At 42.3% G+C, this 25,000-nt stretch overlaps 1 protein-coding gene and 1 long non-coding RNA gene across 2 annotated transcripts in view; both read left to right on the plus strand.

Annotated features, from left to right (window-relative positions):
• tmem104 (transmembrane protein 104) overlaps positions 1-25,000 on the plus strand; it is a 90,869-nt gene that overhangs the window by 13,429 nt on the left and 52,440 nt on the right.
• On the plus strand, positions 16,460-18,033 carry LOC125287609. The gene is made up of 3 exons (XR_007192386.1): positions 16,460-16,608; positions 17,592-17,738; positions 17,966-18,033. It is a non-coding gene; the product is annotated as an uncharacterized LOC125287609 (long non-coding RNA).

Below are 25,000 nucleotides of genomic sequence, written 5' to 3' on the forward strand. Positions count from 1 at the left end.
ATGGGTGTGTGTGTGTGTGTACAGTGTGGGGGGTGGGTGTGTGTGTGTGTACAGTATGTGTGTGTGTGTGTGTACAGTATGGGTGTGTGTGTGTGTATGGGGTGTGTGTGTGTACAGTATGGGTGTGTGTACAGTATGGGTGTGTGTGTGTGTGTGTATGGATGTGGGTGTGTGTGTGTACAGTATGGGTGTGTGTGTGTGCAGTATGGGTGTGTGTGTGGGTGTGTGTGTGTGTATGGGTGGGGTGTGTGTGTGTGTGTACAGTATGGGTGTGTGTGTGTGTGTGTGTGTGTGTGTGTGTGTGTGTGTGTGTGTGTGTACAGTGTGGGTGTGTGTGTGTGTGTACATGGGTGTGTGTACAGTGTGTGTGTGTGTACAGTATGGGTGTGTTCCATTATTCCGGTGTTGTCCATCCAGATCCACCCAGTCCTGCAGCCTTACACACACCATCAGCTATGCAGTCTCTCTCACACACACCTGCCTTACACACACTGTCTTGTATGCGTCTCTCACACACACACACATCTTGTGCACGTCTCACACACATGCGGCCTGCACACACACACATGTAATTTTTACACATCTTAACATACACACATCTGTGTATCTGCACACACACTGCCTTCTGCCTTTTACCTGCCACATCTTGGCCTTTTTACCTGCTGTGCCTATGTGTACGCTCGCAGCCTGCCACACCTACCACCACACACTATCTGCGCTGATGTCTGGCCTTATCTCAAACAGCACATCATTGCTTTCTCTTCCCCAGCATAACAAGGCAAAAAGCCCTTCTGGGGCCGGTGTGGTTGCACTACCTGCTCTCCCCACTAGGTGGTAGACTCCCCCCACACTTTGCTGCTCCCACTCCTCTCAGGACACACGCGCGCACACACGTGCACACACACACCATAATACTTTTTAATAATACTCCACACACACACACACACACACACACACGGCAAGGCCAAGACACACACATTACTGACACACATGTGTGCACACACACACGCACGCGACACGCGACATCAACACACCATTAATACCCCTCACATACACACATTTATGCAAACTTTTCTTTCTTCTTTTTTGATACACAATTGTCTATCAATTGCATCACTTGCAAGTGTATATCCTGTGTAGGCCGATCATGTTAATCCAAGAGCTGAGTGATAGCAATTATTTTCATAGACTAGGCCTACACAATGGGCTATGTGCTTGTTAAGGGACCTGTCAGAAAGAGGATGCTTTGCCATCGTGTGTGTGAGTGCACGAGAGAGGGAGACGAAAGGTGCATGCGTGATGGCAAGTGTTACGGTTGAATAGTTTAACAAAACCATTTTAAAAAATAGTTAAGTAGGCTATTTAAGCATGCAATTTGTGTCCATATGTAGGCTATTAGCTACACTTTTGAGAGCCTAAAGGGCACGTTAATAGCTAGCTCAGGACGCGACTTAGTTCAGGTCTGATCAAATTACGGCTGGCCCTGGGTGCATGTAGTCTTTTCTGACAGTCCGTTTCAAAAAGGAGCAATTAGACTTTTTGACGTTCGCTATCGCATAATTTAGGACTTGTCTGTACTATGTCCGCCGAGGTGTCCTGCTATTCACAATTAACGGACGAGGCGGAGGCAGAGAACTCCCGACGCGCAGCACCCGATGACAAATGACCACAGAGTAGCAAATGCAGGGATTGAGAGACGCTTTACAGACAAAGTAGCGCGTTTAGTTCTTTATCCATTTTCAATATCGGCTTATCGGTGGAAAAAAGCGGCCCGATACCGATTATTATAAAATGCTAAATATCGGCCCCTAATAATCGGCCCGAGCAATGGTAATTAACCCCTACTCCCACACCTCTCAGGACACACACACAGAGACACAGACACACACACACTCTGCTGCTCCACACCTCTCAGGACACACACACACACTCTGCTGCTCCACACCTCTCAGGACACACACACACACTCTGCTGCTCCACACCTCTCAGGACACACACACACACACACACACACACACACACACTCTGCTGCTCCACACCTCTCAGGACACACACACACACACACACTCTGCACACTCCACACCACTCTGGACACACACACACACACACTCTGCTGCTCCACACCTCTCAGGACACACACACACACACTCTGCTGCTCCACACCTCTCAGGACACACACACACACACACTGCTGCTGCTCCACCCCTGCTGCTCCACCTCTCAGGGGACACACACACACACACACACACACACACACACACACACACACACACACACTTCTGCTCCACACCTCTCAGGACACACACACACACTCTGCTGCTCCACACCTCTCAGGACACACACACACACACACACACACACACATATTGATCCAAGATGGCGGCGCGTGCACATGCAGCGACCTCTCTGTCCCAACCGATACGGTGTTTTGTTCTTTAAAAAGTGTTTGTCCGAAAGTTTTACGTGTTCGCCTCGTCTTACTACGATCATTACTACAAGTACAGCAGGCAGTTTTAATTGACATCTGCAAAAAGCAAGTTTTGCAGCGTTCTGGATTTTGCAACAGGAGGCGCTAAAGGAACTTCCGGACTACTCCGGCCTGCAACAACACCGGACTTCGCCTGCTACTCCTCCCCCCGAAAGAAAGCGTCGGAAGCGGTGTGCGAGGAAGCAGAAGAGGGGCAAAGCTGAGGCGTCCGGGCCAGGCTAGCGGCCAGCCCAACTTCGCCCAGCCATACCATCCATTCTCCTGGCAAATGTCACGATCACTGGACAACAAAATGGATCACATACGACTGCTGAGATCAACGAACCGGACAGTAAGTAACTGCTGTGTGCTTCGTCTTCACTGAGACTTGGTTAAATGACAACATTCGGACTCTGCTGTACAACTGGAGCAGCTAGCATGCTATCGAGCAGACCGGGCCATTGTAAAGGAGTAAAAATCACGAGGTGGAGGAATCTGTGTTTACATCCGCGGACGAATGGTGCGGGACACTGTAGTAGTATGCAAACACTGCTCACCACTGGCAGAGTTTATGATCATAAAGTGCGTCCTTTTTACCTGCCAAGGGAAATTACTGGGCGATTCTGCTAGTCGCGGTATACATCCCCGCCTACCAACAACAACAGCGATAAGAACGCGGCTCTTAGTGAACTGTACCAGGCTGTCAGTGAACAACAGGCGGCACACCCAGGCGGTTTCACCATCTTCGCTGGAGATTTTAACCATGCTGATCTCAAAACTGTACTTCCAAAGCTACACCAGCATGTTGATTTTCCAACAAGAGGAGATAACATCCTGGACCTGGTCTACACTACACACAAAGGAGCATACAAAGCCACCCCTCCCCACATTGGACTTTCAGACCATATCACTGTTATGCTAATGCCCGCATACAGACAAAGGGTAAAAGCGAACAAACCGGTTCGTAAGCAGGTAAAAGTGTGGCCTGAGGGAGCCTCCGATGCTCTTCAAGACTGCTTTGACACAACAGACTGGGAAATGTTTAAGCAGGCAGCCACTTACAACAACCGGACAGACATAGAGTATACAGACACTGTAACCTCTTACATCACCAAGTGCATCGATGATGTGACCCACACAAAAGACATCATCACTTTCGGGCTAACTGGAAGCCATGGCTGACAGGGGATGTCCTCAGGCTGCTGAGGGCCAGAGACAAAGCCTACAGAGCTGGGGATGAAGCTGGCATGAAAACAGCGAGAGCCAACCTGTCCCGTGGCATCAAGGAAGCAAAAAAGGAATACACTCACAAGATAACTACCCACTTCAAAGACAGCAGGAACGCACAAAGCCTATGGCAGGGCATTCAGGCCCTCACGGACTACAAGCCCCGCACCACAGAGCTGTGAGAGCAACATCCCTCTGCTCAACAACCTGAACCGTTTCTTTGCTCGCTTTTGAAGCACAAAACAGCACCTGCCCACAGAAGACACATCCCCTCTACATGAGCAGCCCCTGTGCCTCTCTGCCGACAGCGTGAAGAGGACACTTGCTGCTATCAACACCCGTAAGGCAACAGGTCCAGACAACATCCCAGGTCGTGCGCTGAAGGACTGCGGGGGGCTTAAGGATGTCTTGACAGTTTGCATACCGAGCCAAAGCGGTCTACAGAGGATGCAATCTGCTCTGCCCTCCACCCAGCCCTCACCCACCTGGAAAAAAGAGACTCATATGTGAGATTGCTGTTTATAGACTTCAGTTCTGCATTCAACACCATAATACCACAACAACTCATCTGCAAACTTGACAAACTGGGACTCAGTACCTACCTCTGCAACTGGCTACTGGACTTCCTCTGTCAGAGGCCCCAAGTAGTGCGTGTTGGCAACAATACCTCAAGCAGCATCACACTGAGCACAGGGCCCCCCCAAGGCCTGCGTGCTCAGTCCGCTGCTCTTCACCCCTGGACGATGACTGCACTGCAACCTACAGCAACAATCACATAGTGAAATTTGCTGTGACACTACTCTGGTGGGTCTCATCACTAAGGCGGCCGAGACTCAATACAGGTTGGAGGTCGACCATCTGACCCGTGGTGCAGGGACAACAACCTCCTGCTGAGCGTCCAGCAAGACCAAAGAGATTGTTGTTGACTTCGGAGAGGTCACACGCAACACCTGCCACTGACCATCGGCGGTGCTCTGGTGGAGAGAGCGAGCAGCACCAAATTCCTGGGGGTGCACATCAGTGAAGACCTCTCCTGGACCACCAACACTGCATCACTGGCGAAGAGCTCAGCGCCGCCTGTACTTCCTCGCGGAAACTCAGGCGAGCAAGTGCTCCACCAGCCATCATGACCACATTCTACCGAGGCACCATTGAGAGCATCCTCTCCAGCTGTATCACCGTGTGGGGCGGAAGCTGCACTGAATACAACAGGAAAGCCCCTGCAGCGCATAGTGAACACAGCTGGAAGGATTATTGGTGCTTCACCCCCCTCCCTGAAGGACATTTATACCACCCACCTCACCCGCCAGGCGACCAAAATTGTGAGTGATGCAAGTCACCCCGCTCACAATCTGTTTGATCTACTGCCCTCTGGGAAGAGGTACAGAAGCCCTCGCCCCTCGACTACCAGACTCACCAACAGCTTCATACACCAAGCTGTAAGGATGCTGAACTCTCTCCCTCCTCCCTCAGCTACATAACATCCTGGACATTGGACCCAAAATGGCCGCCTGCACTACTCCACTTGCACACTTGTACACTTTACAACTTGGTGTTGTTGTCTTGAAAACACAACACTTCTGCTGCTCTTACATAACTTGCACCACTATGCCACTTTCTTTCGTAGGTTCTGTAACTCTCCTTATGCACACACACACACACACACACACACGCGCATGCGTAGGTACTGTAAGTTCTGTAACTCTCCTTATGCACACACACACACGCAAGCATGCGTAGGTACTGTAAGTTCTGTAACTCTCCTTATGCACACACACACACACGCGCATGCGTAGGTACTGTAAGTTCTGTAACTCTCCTTATGCACACACACACACACACGCGCATGCGTAGGTACTGTAAGTTCTGTAACTCTCCTTATGCACACACACACACACACACACACACACACACACAGACGCGCATGCGTAGGTACTGTAAGTTCTGTAACTCTCCTTATGCACACACACACACACACACACGCGCATGCGTAGGTACTGTAACTCTCCTTATGCACACACACACACACGCGCGCATGCGTAGGTACTGTAACTCTCCTTATGCACACACACACACACACACACACGCGCATGCGTAGGTACTGTAAGTTCTGTAACTCTCCTTATGCACACACACACACACGCGCATGCGTAGGTACTGTAAGTTCTGTAACTCTCCTTATGCACACACACGCGCATGCGTAGGTACTGTAAGTTCTGTAACTCTCCTTATGCACACACACACACACACACACACACACACACACACACACACACACACACACGCGCGCATGCGTAGGTACTGTAAGTTCTGTAACTCTCCTTGAGTCGCTCTTCTGTTCTCCTCCACGGCTGATTCCATTAAAGTGCGGAGTGTTAAAACAGTCCGTCGCACTGACCTTTTCTCCAGGCGGTGTGTGTGTGTGTGTGTAAAGTATTGATTGGCTTTGGAGATGAGCTCCTAGAGAGGCCCCCAGCAGCCCCCTAATCAGAAATGAATTAGATTCACCAAGCCCACGGCGTGTGTGTGTGTCTTGCGTGTGTGTAAGCGTATCTTGGCGATGTAGGCGTGTGCCTGCTCCGAGCGAGAGAGCATGTATGTGCATGTGCTCCGTGTGTATGAATGTGTGTGTGTGTGTGTGTGTGCGTGTGCCTGCGCCTTGCGAGAGAGAGCATGCATGTGTTCCGTGTGTGTGTGTGTGCACGCGTGTATGTATGTTTGTATGTATGTGTGTGTGTGCCTGCGAGAGAGAGCATGTATGTGCATGTGCTCCGTGTGTGCATGTGTATTTTGCTCTGTGTTTGTGTGTGTGTGTGTTAGAGCGTGTATGCTATTTTTTTCTGTATATATGTGTTTGTGTGTGTGTGTGTGTGTGTGTGTGTGTGTGTGTGTGTGTGTGTGTGTGTGTAAATGCATGTGCCTATATATAAGAGTGTGCTCATCTCGCAACACAGTGGCTGTGTGTGTGTGTTAGGGATCGACCGATATGGATTTTTTTTAGTGCCGATACCGATTTTTTTTCCATCAGCCTTAGCCGATGACCGATATTTGGAGCCGATACTGCTTTTATTTTGCTCCCTCAATTTACATCATACAAATGACACATAATTACACAAATGATGATAACAAATGTTATAAGTCTCAATTTAAAAAAGGAACATTGGTAACGCTTTAGAATAACGTGCTTATTAGGTATTAACAGTGCATAATAAGCAGTTAACAATTCATTACTAACAGTTAGTTAACTGTTGTTATCCTTTAATAACATTAACTAACTGTTAACATGCAGCTTGTAAGTGTTAATAAGCAGCCTTTTAAGTTACTTACAAGCATATTTGTTAACAGTTGTAAGTGTTAACAAGCAGCTTGTTAATGCTTGTTAATGGTGTATAAGACAAAGAGGTGGATAACTAATACGCTTATAAGACCTTTCTTACCTACTTGTAGTACATTTTGCAGTCCCCCAATCTAAAGCGAGGACCATGTAGCCTATAGCTCCACAAGCCCAACCTTCTATCTCTCTATATACTGTATCTCTCTATCTAGCTTGGTTTAGCTGTGAGAAATGCACCTTCAAAAATGGTTGCAGTGAGCAGGACCCGAACCTGGCTGGTTTGATTTGAGCTAACTGAAACACACCAGATAAAAGATGATTTTATATTCCCCTTTTTAGTATTTGCAGAGGTGCAAATAATTCTAGAGGGTACTGTATTGTAAGTCAAAAGAGAAGAAATTATATGTTTTAAACTGTACCCATAGCTAATGTTACTTGGGCTAGCAACATAGTGCTAACAGACGCACAAGCAGCCTCTCATGAGATGCCTAGAATGGCTTCTCTCTGCATTACATTTTCTCTCTACTATTATTCACTCCAAACTAATTACAGGAAATTCAGGAATTACAGTTTTCTTTTGAGGGAAACAATTTGGTTGTACACAAAAAATTTGATAGCCTGCCAGTTTCTGTTTTTTAAAGCTGTGGGCTCTGCTTCTAAGCATCTAACACAGTCTAGTTTCCCTGGGACACGTAAAGGTTTAAGAAAAGTACTCAAGTGCTTTTCTATTGCTTCCACTTCCTTCGTTTCCCATTTCCTCTTTGGAACAAAGTTAGCTGTCGAGAGAGAGAGAGAGAGAGAAAGAGAGAGATAAACAAAACTTGATTCCAAAAAGTCATATTAAAGGTTCTCTAAGCATGGTAGGGTCACATTACTTCCGTTGATGTTTGAAGTAGAGGTTTTGGCAAAATGGCAGCGAGCTTTCTTTTCATTAAACTCTGTGTACACAAACAATCAAGTTTGATCTAGTTCACGTGTAGAGACCCTGGTGATACTTCAAACAAGGTTTCATGTTGTGTCAAGCCTTCTTAGCGTATTAAAAATAGCGATTTTGATGCGATCATAGTAGTGTCCCTAGCACTATCATTAAAAAGGCCATTTGACCCGAAAACGGCAATACGGTCTTTCTTAAAAGGTTTGCCGAGTTACCCTTTGAACTCATATTTAGATACAAAAAGGACAGACAACATATGAAATGTTGAAAAGGACAAATTGGACTATTCCATGGAAAATACATGTTAATTTTGATTTTGATACCAGCAACATATTTTTAAAAACAGTGGGGACGGGGGTATCGTGAAACGAAGAATATCATGTCTGACGCAGAGCTGGCCATATTTCTCCACGACAAGTAGCCTAGGCTAAACTTCATCTGCATCACTAACTTATGCTAAATATGTTACGTTGGTTAGAGAGGTATTTGTTGTTTTCACTGTTTCAGTGATGTGTAGCTGGGTCATGGTTGGAGAAACGTCAAAGCATCTGCAGGTCAACTAACGTTAGCTAAGTCTGCATTACATCTGGCAACCCAGAAGAGGCTCATGTCTGGTAGTCTTGAGAACGTTCACCAGTGTTTTGATTTTGGCATACAGAACGTTCAGTAACGATCCTACAAATCGCTCCTTTAATTTCTACCAGGATCCTTAGACAATTGCCATGAAAGTTTGTTTTGGACAAGAACAAGTTGTACATGGTGCAATAAAGATTTCCACTCTTCAAGAACAGACATCTAATTTTTACACCTATTCAATTAATTTATTTTCCTTCCATACCTTTTGGACGTGAAGTGTGTCGTGGCTGCTCTGTAAAAAAAAAAAGCAAACATACATTACCACTGAGTGAGGGCTCATGGCTTTCTGAGGCACATTCAGAAGAAGTAACTGTATTACAATCACCATATCAACAAATTATGCATATTTTCAATTACAAAAGGGATAAAATACTGCATCAGTACACACTTATGACCACACAATATTACAATACTCCATCTGGGCAAGAACCAAACTACATACAACCTTCTGTCAGTTCTTGGGTGAGGGATTGGCTGCAGCATCTAAGTAGTGCAAGACCACTTCTCATTTTCTTCACTGTATGATCAATTTGTTTAGACCAGGACAGTCTACTGTTGAGATTATTGGAATTAGAACATATGTCTTATGTTTGTTTCAAACCGGTTGTTAAGTACAACATTATAGGTCCAGCAGCTTTTTCGTCAAAAAACATTTACTACCGCAGCTAGCAGTCATTCCATTTTAGTAAAAGCACATTTGCTTAACTTTAACAGCGTAATTACTATAGCTGTGCAGTCAGATGATACAATCAAGGGTAACGTCCAGGCTTCCCCAATAAATAAGATTTTTTTAGGTTGAGGCAACAAGTGAGTAGTAGGATGACAATTGCCTTTAAGGGATATTCCACTATTTGGAGAATTACACTCATTTTCCACCTCCCCTTGAGTTAAACAATTGAGTTTTTATCTTTCTTCGTTCACCCAGCCATTCTCAGAGTCTGGCGACACCACTTCAAGCTCCAGCCTAGCATAGATCATTGGATCGGATTAGACCATTAGCATCTCGCCTGCTAGCATCAAGTTTAAAAGTGACTAGGCTGGAGCTAGCAATCATTAAGCAATGAAACGATCAGCCTGATTGGGACCATGTTAAGTGGTGAGTCTCATACCAGCATAATAAACTTGAGGATAATTTAGCCTGTTTTCTACCAGGAGGCCCAGACAATTGCCATGAAAGTTTGTTTGGGACAACAAAAAGTTATACATGGTGAAAGAAAGATTTCCATTCTTCAAGAACACACATTTCTCATTTTCACACTACTACACATTACTATTCAATTAATTTATTTTCCTTCCATACCTTTTGGACTTGAAGTGTGACGCAGCTGGTCTGTAAAAAATGCAAACAATCGGTTTATTAAACCAACATGCATTAATTTAATATTTTCTATACTCAAATGCATTTTTAATGTTGCTGCTATTCACCAATGAACTTGAAATAAACTAAAAAAATATTACACATTCACAATACACCTTTTTTCCACTGTAATGAGTAATAGCTCTTGTAAAAAGGCTCTGTTTTTAGTGTATCTTTACCAGGATTCCCACTCTAAGTAAATGTAAAATTCCATGACTTTTCCCTGACAAAAATCCTGAATTTCCATGACCAATCAGGACATTAAAAAATGGGTAGTTTGGAAAACGCTAATAACTCAATAAACACCAATGCTGCATGTATACAGTATTTGTATTAATGCATTTTGGCAAGTCAATTTTAAACTCCTACAACAAAATTCCCTGATATTCCACGACTTTGCCCAGCAAATATATAATTCCCTGACGTTCCATGTCTGGAATAGACTTTATTAAAATGCTGATGGTATTTATGAAATTCCATGACCCGTGGGAACCTTGCTGGTCGGCTACGACAACGGCTCTAGCAGCTCCGATGTAGCCTACTTTTAGTTATCTTTGTGCATGGTGTTGTAGGTGACTTAAGTTGAAATCGTTCACAGCTGATTTTGTTTCTAAGCATAGCTTACTAAACACATAACTTGACTTTGAATTCCATGATAAGATCAGCTGTTTCCCACCGTGTCTAAAATAGTAGGCTACAATTCTGAGTTTTCTTTATGAGCAGCTCTCTGTATCTCTTCCTCGTAGTGAAGAAAGCTCGACTCCGCTGGGATTATTTATATAGGAAGCGCCCCTATTGGACCGTATCATTACAATAAGGATGTTTAGATGTGGTAAAAAACATTTTAATGACATTTCAAAATTGATCCACGGGCCACACTGAGTGAGGAGGAGGGCCGCCAGTTGCCCATCCCTGTTATAGAGGATAGCGTTTAAGAGGGTAAATGAAAATATTGAAACACAGCGGTCAGAACAAAAAATCCAAGGGGCAGACCAAAAAAAAAAAATCCTCAAACTACGACCGTCAAATCAGCTGAGGTTGCCATGGATCAAAAGAATAGCGTTTCAGAAGTCACCCATCTCTGAAGGTAACAAAGACGTGTCAAGACCACATAGAAGTGGTGTAGCTTCCGCCACATAAATCACGCAAGTCAGTGATCCAGTATAGCAAGTATAGCCGAAACGGATGATAGGATCCAGAACTGTCACTCACCTTTCCACGCTCACGCCCACTTTTCCTCTTTTTTCTGCTTCAATTTGTGCAAAACTATGGCCCGCATCACACTGTACTCGGCTCTATCGTCTGTTTTACTCAGTAATGGCGCTTGTCGCAATATTGCGACTTGGGCAGTTAGAGGGTTAAAAGTAATTATTAACGTAATAGGCTACTTTAGTAAGCAAATAATTAAATTGAAGAGCCGTAAATTACAGTGTTCTGACAAGAACTTACCTTGACTTAACTTGAATGCAATAGTTACATTCAGATTTGCAGAGTGTGGTTATCATGCTAATCTGGATTTAAGAGCAATTCAGCCCATCAACTTATTGTTCAACAAATTATTCCTCCTTTCCTATATTTTTAAATTGATGAACATGCAGAGGAGGGCTTAGAGTTGGAGACAGAGTCAGCACGGCAGAGGCTGCAGTTGTGCATAGCAGCACGGGGGCAGGGCGGGCATATAAGGTTACACATTATTTAGGTAGTACAGTATACCTGTCAGGACCAGTGTCCTGTACTTTCAAAACATATTTAATGATATTTTCCTTTCCATGGGCATGGGTCCCAGCTGTTCTGTATCTTGCAAGGATACATCGGGAAGTGACTCGACATCTACACAACAACAATAAACATGTAAAACATGAGCTTAGCTTGTGCTAAGATTTCACAAGATACCTAGATTAAGAATATTCACTCTAACTACAGAGAGGTGTTGGAAATGTTGTGACTGAAACAGGTCAGGAGATGTGAGCATTGTAGCTGTAAAATGTGTGATCTTGGCCCTGAAACACATATTTGTCATTTCACATATTCAGTGATATTTTCCTTTCATACCTTTTGAATGTGACGTGCTCCAGCTGTGGTGTATCTTCCAAGGACACATTGGAAAGCAAGCTGACATCTACACAATAACAATAAAAATGTAAAACACAAGATTTTCCTTGGACTTATTCCAAGCTTTTACAAGATACCTAGCTCAAGAATATTGATTAACAAACTACAGAGAGGAGGGTGTTGGAAATGTTGTGACTGAACAGGTGAGCTGTAAAATGTCCCACTATGGCCCTGAAAATATCACTATGTGTTTCCTTTCATACCTTTTGATAATGACATGGGTCCCAGCTGTTCTGTATCTTGTAAGGATACATCGGCAAGTGACCCGACATTGGTGTTTTGTTGTTGTGTACTGTAGACAATCACGTAAAACATAAGATTTCCTTAAGCCTTGTGTTGCCAGCCTAATAAATAATAGAATTGGCGCAACCAATCAATTTTTCAGACAAGACCATGTAACAAGCTTTCAAAATAACAGGACTTGGTACATGGACAAAATTGTGTGAAGGCATGTTACAAACAGCTGGGAAAGGCTGTCGCAAATCCCTTAAACAGGTGGTCAATCAGAGATTTCAAACGATCGAGGGAACAACATCACAATGAAACATGCCGTTTTCCCTTGATGAAAGTGAAACCATGAGTTTTCCCACATCTCAACTTTGGCCAAAGGTTTCAGAAATAATTGTTTTCAGTGATAAAACCTCATTGAAATAATATGCGTTTTCCACATGGGGTCTTAGAAGCCATCTCTCTCCATGCTCAGATGACTGTTGCTCACCTGTCCATCATCGTAAAGCCTGATTTGATTGGTCCGCCCGATTTTGGGCGAGCATAGTTGCTCCACAACAGAGCAATGCCAGATCGAACTTCCCGACCTTAAATGTTGTGGGCGGGACTAAGTTTGGCTGACGCCCAGGCTACTGCACTGAGGCACATTGCAAACATACAACATTCATGCATTATTGACAAGTGACTTGGTCCCATCTCACACTCTTTATTTCACACAATTCATCATTTGTAAAGTATTGCTAATACATTATTTTTCATTAGTAAAGCATTTGTACACTAGCTATGAATGGTTTGTTCATAGTAAATAAGCCTATATCTAAAATATGTTTATGAAATGTTAATACTTTTAAATAATAAAACATTTTGTTCATGAAGTAATCTTTACATTATTTAAAAGTTGTTACATACACACACACTAATGATTTTAATGATTTAATAATTGGATACATATTTATAAACCACTTCCTAATATTATAATACATGATTATCTCAGGAGTTACAAGTAGTTAGTTAATGATATTTTGTGAGCTCATCTAAAGTAAGGACTTTTTATGCCTTGCAACGCTGGGCTAGCATGCAGTAGCCTGAGCAGTTGGGGTTCAATTCCCGGCTTCCACTGTTGTGCCATTGTGTGTAGTTTTTGATCCGATTGTCACGAAACTTGGCACAAATTATCACAACAAGCCACACAAAACATACTCCAATCAAAATTAGCGGTGAAGCTGCCAAACAGGAAGGGAGCTTATTTCTCTGCAGGTCTGAGGATGCTCTGTCACTCCACGATGCGAGTCGCTACCCAATGTGAGTCATGCATGCTCAGATTGATAGGTTTTACGGCATAATGCCAAGGGATCCGACTGAAATCCATAGAATAATTCACTTTTCTGTTTCAAAAACGTTTTAGCTATCTAAGATTGTTTGATTGCTAACGTTAGCAAACACCATTCAAGTGACAGCCTTTGTTGTGCTTGATTGCTTACTTACTTGCTTACTTGCCAGCAGTGAACAAACTTCGTTATGTAGGTAATTTTTTATTGATATTACAGAAGTCTCTCGCTAGCAGGCTACTTCAGCCTCTAATCTAGAACTGACATTAGAGATCATGCCGTGAAAATGTGATGCCTTAAGCTAAATAATACATTACTGCTGTGTAGGCTAATGTCATTATTCTGTGGCTAACAACACTGGTAGTCGCAAAGTAGCAAAGTGACGCATGCGCGACTCACATCCGGGAGTGACGTGCTCAATAACTTTAGTGACCTCTGACATCTTCAGGGCATTATAACTACAAAAAATGAGGTCCTATCTCAGCCAATGTTTCACATGTTGAAAATGACAAATTTTACTATTTGATGGAAAGTATATATTAATTTTGATTTTGATACCAGCAACATATTTTTTAAAAAAAGTTGGGACTGGGGTAACAAAAAGCTGGATAAGTTGTGTAATGATGAAGAAAACAAGAGGAGGAATGTTCACAACTAATTTGAAATGAAAACGGTAATTATTATCGTCAACATTTTTATCGCGGTTTACCATTATATCGGTAATCGTTACATCCCTATCAGAGTCATAACTGGCAAGATCGAAATTTGGCATTTGTTTTGTAAATCGTGGACTCATCTGGGCTAAGGAGGAGGGTGCCTATCCAAATATCTAACCTATTTCAACTTGGTTTAGTGATCATTACGAAATCCAACATCTATGATGGTATGGAGGAGCATTAGTGCCTACAGCATGGGCATGTTGCACATTTGGCAAAGCCCAATCAACTCTGAATGATGTACAGGTTTTGAGCAACATACTGCAGGTGTGATTGGCAAAGGTAAAAAAATAACATCAGCATCACGAGATTCATTATCGGAAAATCTTGAAAGCGAACCCGATGCAAAGCCAAAACGAGAAAAAAAAAAACTTCATACATGATGTCTTTTTAAATCAATTTGTTGACCTTTACCGTTTCATGGATTCTGCTGAGAAACTAGTTCGCCACACACACTGGACTTGAATCACGCATTTTTCAGAACGCAGCTGATCAACCCGTCTACTTTCACTTTCAATTAAATCAACTAGTAAACGGAATACACTACTTGTGGCGTGATATTCGGAAAGATGTGAAGCACAACACCCGTAGTCATTGTCAGCGGCCTGTTATAACAATGGCCTGTGTAATGCAGAAATATAGCCTACCTAGCCCCCCCCCCCCATAAACCGGAATTCCGTTTAAACGGAAGAATCATACCCCTGATACTGCCATCAAGGCCATGTCATTTCCAGGGAAGATCTTGAATATTTCAGGAAAACAATGTCAAAATGAATTCTTTTATAATTAAATAAGACCTGTGTGTATCTTTATGTGTCTGTGTGTGCGTATATATATATGTGCGTGTGTGTAAATGTAAATCAGGTTTCTCGGCCAAGTGTACTTGTGTATACAAGGAATTTGGTCTCTGCATTTATCCCATCTGTGAATCAGTGAGCACACAGTGAGGGGAAGCACACACTAACCCGGCGCAGTGAGCTGCCTGCTACAGCGGCGCTCGGGGAGCAGTGAGGGGTTAGGTGCCTTGCTCAAGGCCACTTTATCTGTGGATGTGGGCTTGGGAGAGCAGTGCTCAACCACTTCCCCTGACCACATTTTTCCTACTGGTCGGGGATCAAACCGGCAACCCTTCGGCTACAAGCCCGAAGCCCTAACCAGTAGGCCCTAATAGGGAGTACTGGGTTGGCCGGGAAACTGCTTGGAAGGCAGCTATGCTAACCACTATACCACCAAAGCAAATAAAAACAGAATGTGATAATATACAAAGTTCCAAGTTTTTCTGATTTGGGGTTGTATATGTAAGGAATAATGGACGACATGCCGTTTAACTATACAAAGTTAATACACATTCTAGATGGTAAAACAGCCCGACGCGAAGCGGCAAACGGCGAAGTTCATTATCCTACTTATTCCACTGTTGCCACTTGCGTTGTGTTCATTTACTGTTATAATGGAAAAGTGGAAAAAATCTCTAAAACTATGGTTTGTAGAACTACTTCTTTCTGCCACATATCAACAAATTTCTCAACTTGCAGCACAAACTGCTGTTACTAGTTCTAAATGGATGGTTGCTATGGCCAAAGGCCAGTCGTTAGTTCCATCTCTCCCGTTTACAAGCAGGCATATTTTAGCGATATTTCAAAGCTAAGGTTCATCAGAATCCTATTTTACTTAGCCTACATGTCATCCAACTAGCTAAAATCCAAGTCCATCATATGCTACAATGTTACTATGTTCTGAATATCTGTATTTTACAGCTTGGATGCAACGTGACAGTTCATTTAAACTTAACGAGTTTGCCAAATTGCCAAGTGTGATACGGCCAACAACTTGGATCTACTTCATAGGTGTGCAAATAACATACGTTTAAAGGGGTGATAGAATGATGATATAGGGTATTTGGTGCTGGTCCTTAAGGTCTCTGAATAGGGTGTGTAACATTGGTTGGGCTGAAAATGGCATATGTGCTGTTCTATGCGCCCTAATGCAAGCCTGGTTAAAAGCCCTAGAATGAAACGAGAGGTTTTTTCTCCCTTTATGGTATGCTCATGAATATTTAGATGACCTGCGTGCTGATTGGTTGGTTTACAACCAGCCGGCCCTCGAGCAAAGACGCAGACATGGCCGACAGCACTCACTGAAACAGCCAAGGTGGAAATACAATGGAGACATAGGTGTTGAACAGCATATTTGAGCCTGAATCAGAGGAAGAATTTGAAATAGACGAGCAACCAGTTGCCCATAGATTGGAAATGACTACTTCAGAGTGGTAAGTTTTGTCATTTACTTGAGTTTGCAACACGTAGCCCAGTTAGCTAGCTGTAATACTTGCACGTTAGTGTCGTAGACTAAGCTAAACATTGAATTAGGTTCGTTTTTAGCATTGTAAGCAACAGAAGTTATTAATTTGCACACAAACAAATGTTTTACAACTTGTACTCTTGTGCAATTTTTGTCAAGATGTCCAGTTAGAAGCTAGCTGAGCTAAAGTTCGTAGCCAGTCGTGGGCAGTTCAGGCTATGCTGTAGTGAAAGGAGTGCTGCTTGCAAGGAAAGTACTCGTTTTAGTCAGTAAGTATATTCTCCTGCTGAAAAGGTCATCTGATTAGGAGTTACATACATTATTGTAGTGGTAATATATGATCTTACAACAGGACGTCCAGTTAGCTGGGCAGGAGCTCTGTGCAGTTCGTAGGCTATAACGTTATGGCTGAAGTGAAACGAGTAGCCTACTGCTCGCGTCAAGGAAAATATGTTTGTGTCAGTAGGTCTAATGTACTCTTGTAACTACTATCCTGCTGATTAAGTCATCTGATTATCGAGATTTTTACCTTCTTTCCATGTAGTAATGTATGATCTTACAACGGGACGTCCAGTTAGCTGGGCAGGAGCTCTGTGCAGTTTGTAGCCTATGTCTGAAGTGAAACGAGGTCAACGAAAATATTACTAGGCCAATTTGTGTCAATTCAAAAACACTTTTATCATTTTATTTACATAGTACAATGGAGTAGAGTACAATAATCAAAAATCCTATAAACATCACTGTTTAAAATACAGTAGGTAGTCAGTAGGTCTAATGTAATCTTGTAACTATCCTGCTAACATCTGATTGAGATTATTACCTTCTTTCCATGTAGCCTAATATGTGATCTTACAACTCTGGTAACTAAAACTGGAGACATTTGCTACTTTGTGCTACCTGCTCATTCAAAATTACTGAAATAACAGCAGGGAAATTATGTTTGTTTTACAGGTTATTAAAAGAATGACCCAGGTTCCTGAGGAGCTGACCTGAATGACCATCATGGCCTCGATCCGTTGTGCCTCTATATTCTTTGCAAAATGCAATGAATATTTACAGAGCTGACCCTGGCCGTTTGAGAATCAGAGGAATGGAAAGGTGAGGACAATCTGATACAAGTGTTAGCAGTTACAGTATATAAATAAAATATTTACCAATACACATTCATTATTGGTTCAGCACATTGCAAAAACACAGTTTGATCAACACCACAAAATTATAAACTTTATTTTTTTTTTCAACAATCGTCCAGTGATACTCTGATGTAAAATATTTCAAAAATAAATAGTAAAAAAAATTGCTTTTCCACCCTGTTCTTGTTGCAGGCAATGAAGTGACTTGGCCTACAGGTCTTTTGTGAGCAGGAGTTGGGGTTTCCTTAGAAGAAGCTGCGTCCGCGGTCATCATCTCCCTCAGGTGTGGTGCTAACGATATGGAGGGAGCTTCCGGATACTTCAGGGCAGCACGTTGGATTCAGACCCCTTTTTCGACTGAACCGTGACACATGTTCAGCAACAGCATCCTCCATGGAAGGTCTGTCAAGCTGAGCACACAAGTCCTGGGGCACAGGAACGGCTGGACCTGGCATCCCAATAAGGAAGAGGGTCTTTGATCTCGAAGAGGACAAGAAAGAGGACTTGTATTGGATAATGTAATACAGTGCATTGTAGGCTGTATACTGTACAATAAACAAATTGTATGGCCCTGAACATTGTGCTTTGTTTACAGTACTGATGATGATTGACACCAGTAGCATCAGGTCTAAGACAGCCTGTTGTGTGTGAATCGATAAGTTCTTTTTAGTGCCTATACTGTTGCACATTTTGATTTGTTGTTTGTAATAAAAATATATATTTTATTAAACTTACAAATTGTTTGGGAAGTCTGTACATAGTTTCTCCTTGGCTGTCTTCCGTTGTGGGGCATTCTCATTGAAGTGCATGGCTGCAAAATAAAACCTAAACCAAACAACAGAAATGTTGTAACACAAGTGAAAGTCACTTTTGCATGCACACACCAAGCTGTTAACTCACAGCAAAAGCATTTGCTAATATTCTAAGCCAAGAAGATGCCACACTTGGAGCATCTGTTTGGCATGCTGCGTTTGTCATGTTGCCGTTCTTGTAATGTTATAAAATAAGAACGTGCAAATAAATCCATTGTATCTAGACAACACGGTTTTCAACATATCGACTAGATTATTCGTATCATATCGAATAGACTACAATTTGAATATCGACTAGATTATTCGTATCATATCGAATAGACTACAATTTGAATTGATAACGTGAAGTTGTTTTCACTTCTGACGTCAAAAACGTATGTGTTATATGGGTATGGGTTATATTACAGCTAGCAAGCGAACTATCGTGTTACTCAGCTTCAGTTAGCTATCTTGCTGAGAACATAACCTGTCAGAGATCTCGACAAACATGCATAGTAAAATGTAGGTTAACATGACAACACAGGTTTTATCCAAATGACACACAGGGAAATTAAATAGCCTTGCCAATGAACTAAATCACACATTCTACTTGCTAGATACACGTTAGCATGGCTAATAACCGCTCAGCGACAAAATAATACTTACAGCATGCGGTTGTGATGATGACCTTACGGTTGGAACAGCCCCTCGTTTCAGTTACAGCAGCTTAGCAAATCCTGCTTAACTGTCCAAGGTTTTGAAAACTGACTTCGGTGAAATGTGTTGCAAATTAATAACGGAGTGTCGAACTTTGCAGGGATCTTCTGGTAGAAAAACATTATCCATGCCCCTCGAACTTTTGAATCCTTGGGAAGACTATAGAAAGTCTCAGCTTTCTTTGTAGCCAAAGTTTCAGCCTGGAACACTGCATTTACGACCGTGGCTCATTTTCGATGTCCTTGAAGAACTGTCTGCTTTATAATTCCTGTGGAAGTAAACGAGCAGGCAGCTAACTAGTGTTTGTCTCATCTTCGCTCTCCATTCACGTTCCTGGGCTCAGAGCACCAGTGGGCTGATCTGTATGTAAATTTTGAGGCGTGACAAATGTACAGGCCAGAGCCAAATAAGGTGCCACCAGCGGAGTTTGCGTAAACTCGCAGCTTCGTTGGGATTCGCCCGTTTTCTGGCGGGAGTTTCGAATTGTGAGATTTGCATAGGAAGGAGGTGTCGGTGGGGTTTTGAAGTTCTCTGTATGTCCATTTCACCCACTGAACTATCACTATTCATCTATGACAAAGTAAACTCGGGTTTGCATTCTATGACCCCTTTAATACATGTTCTAAATTACGCAGGACAATGGGGAAGTCAACCAAGCAGTGGAATAAATGTATGTATGTACCTGCTGGTTGTACACCAATGTCCTCGTGCTCTTCTTCTTCCATTCCCTCATCTAGCAGCTGAACTTGCTCTGCAAAATTAAACTTGATATCAGGAAATCATGAATGGGAGAGCATTCTTGTCTAAACATACAATATATGCATGCTAAAGTACTGTATTACACATACCGTGAGGTTGTATTTCGATTTCATCGAGATTTTTTTCCATTTTCCTTGAATTCCATTAGTCAGCCTTGTTCAATCGACATCAGCACCTTACTGATTTTTGCGAGTTGCATCGTTCCCTCTGGCAGTCTGTAATATTCTCTGTCCACAACAAGGTCATGTCCTAGGAAATTAGCCAACTGGTCCATTTCTGTTTGTCATATTAAGTACTGTAGACAGAGTGGCAACATGTTTTCTTAACTTAGTGGATTTCAAAGCATCAGGATTCTTAGCACCACATTTTTGGGCAAAGGTGCGAAGGCAGTCTGAGCCTCTGTAATGAAATATTGAGCCGGGTCTGGCAAAGAAGTATGGGTTGCCCTTCTATATGCCACACTTCTCTCTTGTGTTGACAAGCAAATCTAATGAGCTGACCATCTTTGGGGTCAGGAGTATGGGCACTTTGCGTCCACGTTTGTCTCTTTTCCTCAATAATAGAAAGATGCCGACAGAGCTGTTTTTCCGTTTCACTTAATGCCCAGTCTATATCTTCGTGTGGATCAGATTTATTTCTTGACATCAAGGCTTACAAAGGCATAGAAGACACTTCGCCCTCTCTCCTGTTGAAAAGTATAACACTTGCCAAACATGTCTGGGCTAAACATGACCATCTTACATCTGAGGGTTCTTCTGAAAGAAGTTTGTGATATTCGTCATTCTTGGAGTCCAAATACGAATGAAGTTTTTGGATATCCTCCGTAAAAGGAAGGATCAATGGAGTGTTCCATTTGGCCTCGTGTAGATTCCTGAGAGCAGTCGAGGATATATAGTCACACCATTTGGTTTCATGTACCTTCTGGAAATCCACTGCTTGTGCAACCATCTCATCATTTCCACTCATTCTGCCGTTGCTTTCCATAAGTTTTGCCTTTTTTTTTAAGACTGTGGCCAAGCTTCAGTGCAAGGCCTTTGATTTTGTAAGTTTCAGTCTGACTATCAGATCCACAAGTCTCCTTTACTGCCTTCACCACTGTCTGGTACTTCTTCGCATCAATGAGGTCCTTAATATCTTTAACTGCAGTCATCTTCCGTGCGGTAATCAGTAGTCGCCCGACCTCACGCATCTTCTGCCTGATGTTCTCATATCTTTTGGGGTTTGAACCACTCTTATTCAAGTGTTGTCCTAATTGCAAAATACTCTCATCATTTTTGACAGTGTGTGTTATTTCATCCTGTGACATAGTACTTAGCAATGTCCAAAGTTTTTCATTTATGTGGGAAGGAATGGGCTCCATAAAAGCACACATTTTCTGCACCCGCGTCTTCCCAGGGGTTGTGCTTGAATTTTTGGGTTTCATTGGACAAGTTTTGTGATATCGCCATACATTTTTTCTCATAAACAGTCCATGGCAAAACAAACAATGCAAAAAGTCAGAGCGTTGTGTCTTCATCGTAGGTCTTTTTCGGGGGACCAGTTCACCCCTGCCAGTCCTGATCACCTCGGCATTGTGTCTGTAGTTGCCCTCATTTCGAATTGACTGCAAAGAAACCGTCCTCGCTTTGGGTGCATTAAAGTAGATGCTACCTCCCGTTCATTTGCATGAACTTGTTGAAGATGCCTCGCCATTTTGATGAATGGCTTAAAACAAAAGAGGCAAAATTGTCTTTTATTGTAAACTCTAGAGCCATCACTTTTTTTGAGAACTTTTGGAATTGTTATTGCCGATATGGATGGCTGATCTTCGTCTGTTGGGTCCTTAGGATGATTGATCTTGGGAGACCTGGCTAGAAAATGAATGGCCCCCTTTTTTTTTTTCTTTATGGGTGGCGGTATGATGACAGAAGAACCTTCTGAAGAACTGGATTCTGCAGATAAAGGAATATAGTCTTCGTCCTCATCTGGAGTAGTTTCAATGTAGTCCTGATAATCAGGAATGGAGGACTTATTCTGAAAAGTCATATTCATATTTCATTTAGAAAACCAATCAATGTTACAATGGTTTTAATTAGGTAGACATGGCTTTTGAATGCTAAATAAAGCTGTTGCTATAATGGTTGAAAGTAGGGATAGGCATTCGATTAAATTTTCTTAGTCGATCGTCGGGAGAATTAACAATCGACTATCGATTAAATCATTCATATTTCTAGGCCTATATTAAAAGTAATTATTTATTTAACTTTTTAAAAATGCAATGAAAATACAGAAATACAGCGTGTTTTTCCTTGATGAGATATTAATCACAAGAAGAAGAACTTTTGGCAGTTAAACTGGACGTTCGGTTAGGCTAAACAGATATCAAGCGCTTCGGTGCTTCGGCATGCGAGACGGCGTTCAGATTAAACAGAGACCTTCGTTTGTTCCAAAATAATAAATTATAAAAAAGAACCATGTTAAACAATAACTTAACCAAAAACATAATAATGCTTAAATCTGACAGGTTTTGTTAAAATGTAACTCAAAACTATCCAAGGCACGGAGTCGAGAAAGAGGGTGAGAGATTAGCCTATAATAATTAATTAGGATATTTAACAAAGCCTCATAAAAAAATAACATGCGGAAAAATCCTCAAATTATGGCCGGGGTCTTTTTTTTTACTTAGGCTGTGCAAAGCACAGGGCTTTATTTGGGGCAGACATAGGCTACATTGAGCATGCCTTTATTTCTACGTGTGCTTTATTGTGAGACATGCGTTTCGTTTGGAGCGCATACCGCTATCAAAAGCAGAAGATTTTCCGTTTAGTTTTGGATTTAATTTTCTTTTGGACAGTTTCATTATATTACTTAATATTGGGACTGATGAGCACTGAAATCATTTCATGTAGTTGAAAGAGTCGGAATTTTCACCCACTGTTTATTGCGAGGCAAGGAAGTCGCTTTCATTCATACAAAACGTGCGCTGTGCTGTAATGGAAACCTTATTGCGTAGCCTAAATTGAGTTTGAATTGCATGATTTACTTTATTAAATTTGTAGGCTGGAATGCCTCCAGTTGCGGCAATAATTGTGTTTTAATGTAGTAGCCTAGGCCTACTGCTTCAGCCTCTGGCAAGCTCAGAAGCCCGAGCATGCACTAAGCTTCAATAGGATAGTAAGACGCAGGTTGATGTCAAATAAAATATCATGAGAACCAAGTGAAAGCAAAGATTACATATATTGTAAAACAAAAGGGAAGAAATTGTATGCTATAACATGTACCCATAGGTTACTTTACTTAGGCTAGCTACGTAGTGCTGAAGAGACACAAAAGCAGCCTCTCAGGTGATGGCTAGAATCGTTTCTCTCTTCATTACATTTTTCTCTCCTGGTATGATGCAGTAAAAGTGACACGTAATTGAAATTATTGGCTAACTAGCTAGTTAGCAATAGTTTACATACAGCTCAAGGAGTTATGCTACAGTAAGCAGAACGGTAGCCGTAGAAACTAACCAACCGTAACAATACTATTTCCACAACAGGCAAAGACTGATTATGTTATGTTCGAAATGCTACAGTTAAACTAGCTAGTTAGCAATAGTTTACATACAGCTCCAGGAGTTATGTTACAGTGAGCAGAACGATAGCTGTACAAACTAGTTTCACATGAGGTGTAAGCACCAGCGCTATTACTGTGGCCCTAGCCTACCTAATGACTGTCAAATTCTACTTCACAATACTATTTCCACAACAGGCAAAGACTGATTATGTTACCCGAGTGGCAGATGTTGCGAGGTCACTGGTAGAAGGCACATTTTCCAGGCTGCAAGTGGCATCCTCACCCTTGATAAGAGAACATGTGCACAAAGTGTTAACGTGTACCTTATGAATAGACCGTCAGTCATAACAACCATCTAAACACTTTCACCTTGCACTTAGATTGGCATCTTTCATTATTTTATTTAACATGAGTTATGGGGACCGGGTGCAAGAAACCATGAAGGCCCTACACACAAACCTGACTTCAATATGATAATTAGAAGTAAGTTAAGAAAGGAAAAAGCATTAGTTGTGGGGACTAAGTGAAAGAAATCTTAAACCTACAAACCCTACACACAAACATACTCAACTTCAATAATGACAATGCATAGCAAGCTGAGGTAGAATAAATGATCAGTTGTGAAGACCATACAAAGGAATTTAAAGGGGTGGTTCAGGATTTTGGACATAGGACCTTCATTTCCAAGTTAGCAAGTATGATATTTATCAGTGGAGACCGTTTTTAACATATTTCATCCAGTCCAAAAACAGCGCACAAGACTGACACATTAAGCATATTTCTTACCAATAGCGGGGACATGTTATTTGCAGCATGTAGGCAAACTCTCAACAGGTGTAGCCTACATGAACAAGCAAGAAATTGCGTCCTGACTGCAAATCTTAGTCAAACCAGTAAATAAACATGCAGTCACGTGCATACACAGGCATGATTACCTCTTGCTTGATTTGAATGTAATACCCGACATCACGTCGCCTTTACACATCAAACAAACATGCTAACGACCAAGGTGTTCGACAAAAGTTCACAGCGTCTTGTGAGCTTGTCTGTGCTATGCCTTCACCGCATGTGAACGAGACAATTTGTTAACGCCGAATTTATCCACGGTTCAGTCTTAATTACTGTTCACACGCAAATTACTGTGACCTTTGCTCAGTGTACACAAACAGTGCACAGGCTGACACATAAATTAAGCATATTCTTACCACTATCGAGTGGGGACATATGTTAAATGTTTGCAGCATGTCGGCGAACTCTCAACACTTGTACATGAGAACACTCTCACTTTATACTGCAACCTACACAACTCAAAACCAGCGCAGAATTACTTGAACAAACAAATTGCTGTAGGCTAGTCTGTGAACTTGAATATGACACTGCCTGCCTGAAGCTAGTTTTTAAAATGGCGCCTTGTGGAGGAATA

This window comes from Alosa alosa, chromosome 22 (genome assembly GCF_017589495.1).
Source record: "Alosa alosa isolate M-15738 ecotype Scorff River chromosome 22, AALO_Geno_1.1, whole genome shotgun sequence".
Lineage (NCBI taxonomy): Eukaryota > Metazoa > Chordata > Actinopteri > Clupeiformes > Clupeidae > Alosa > Alosa alosa.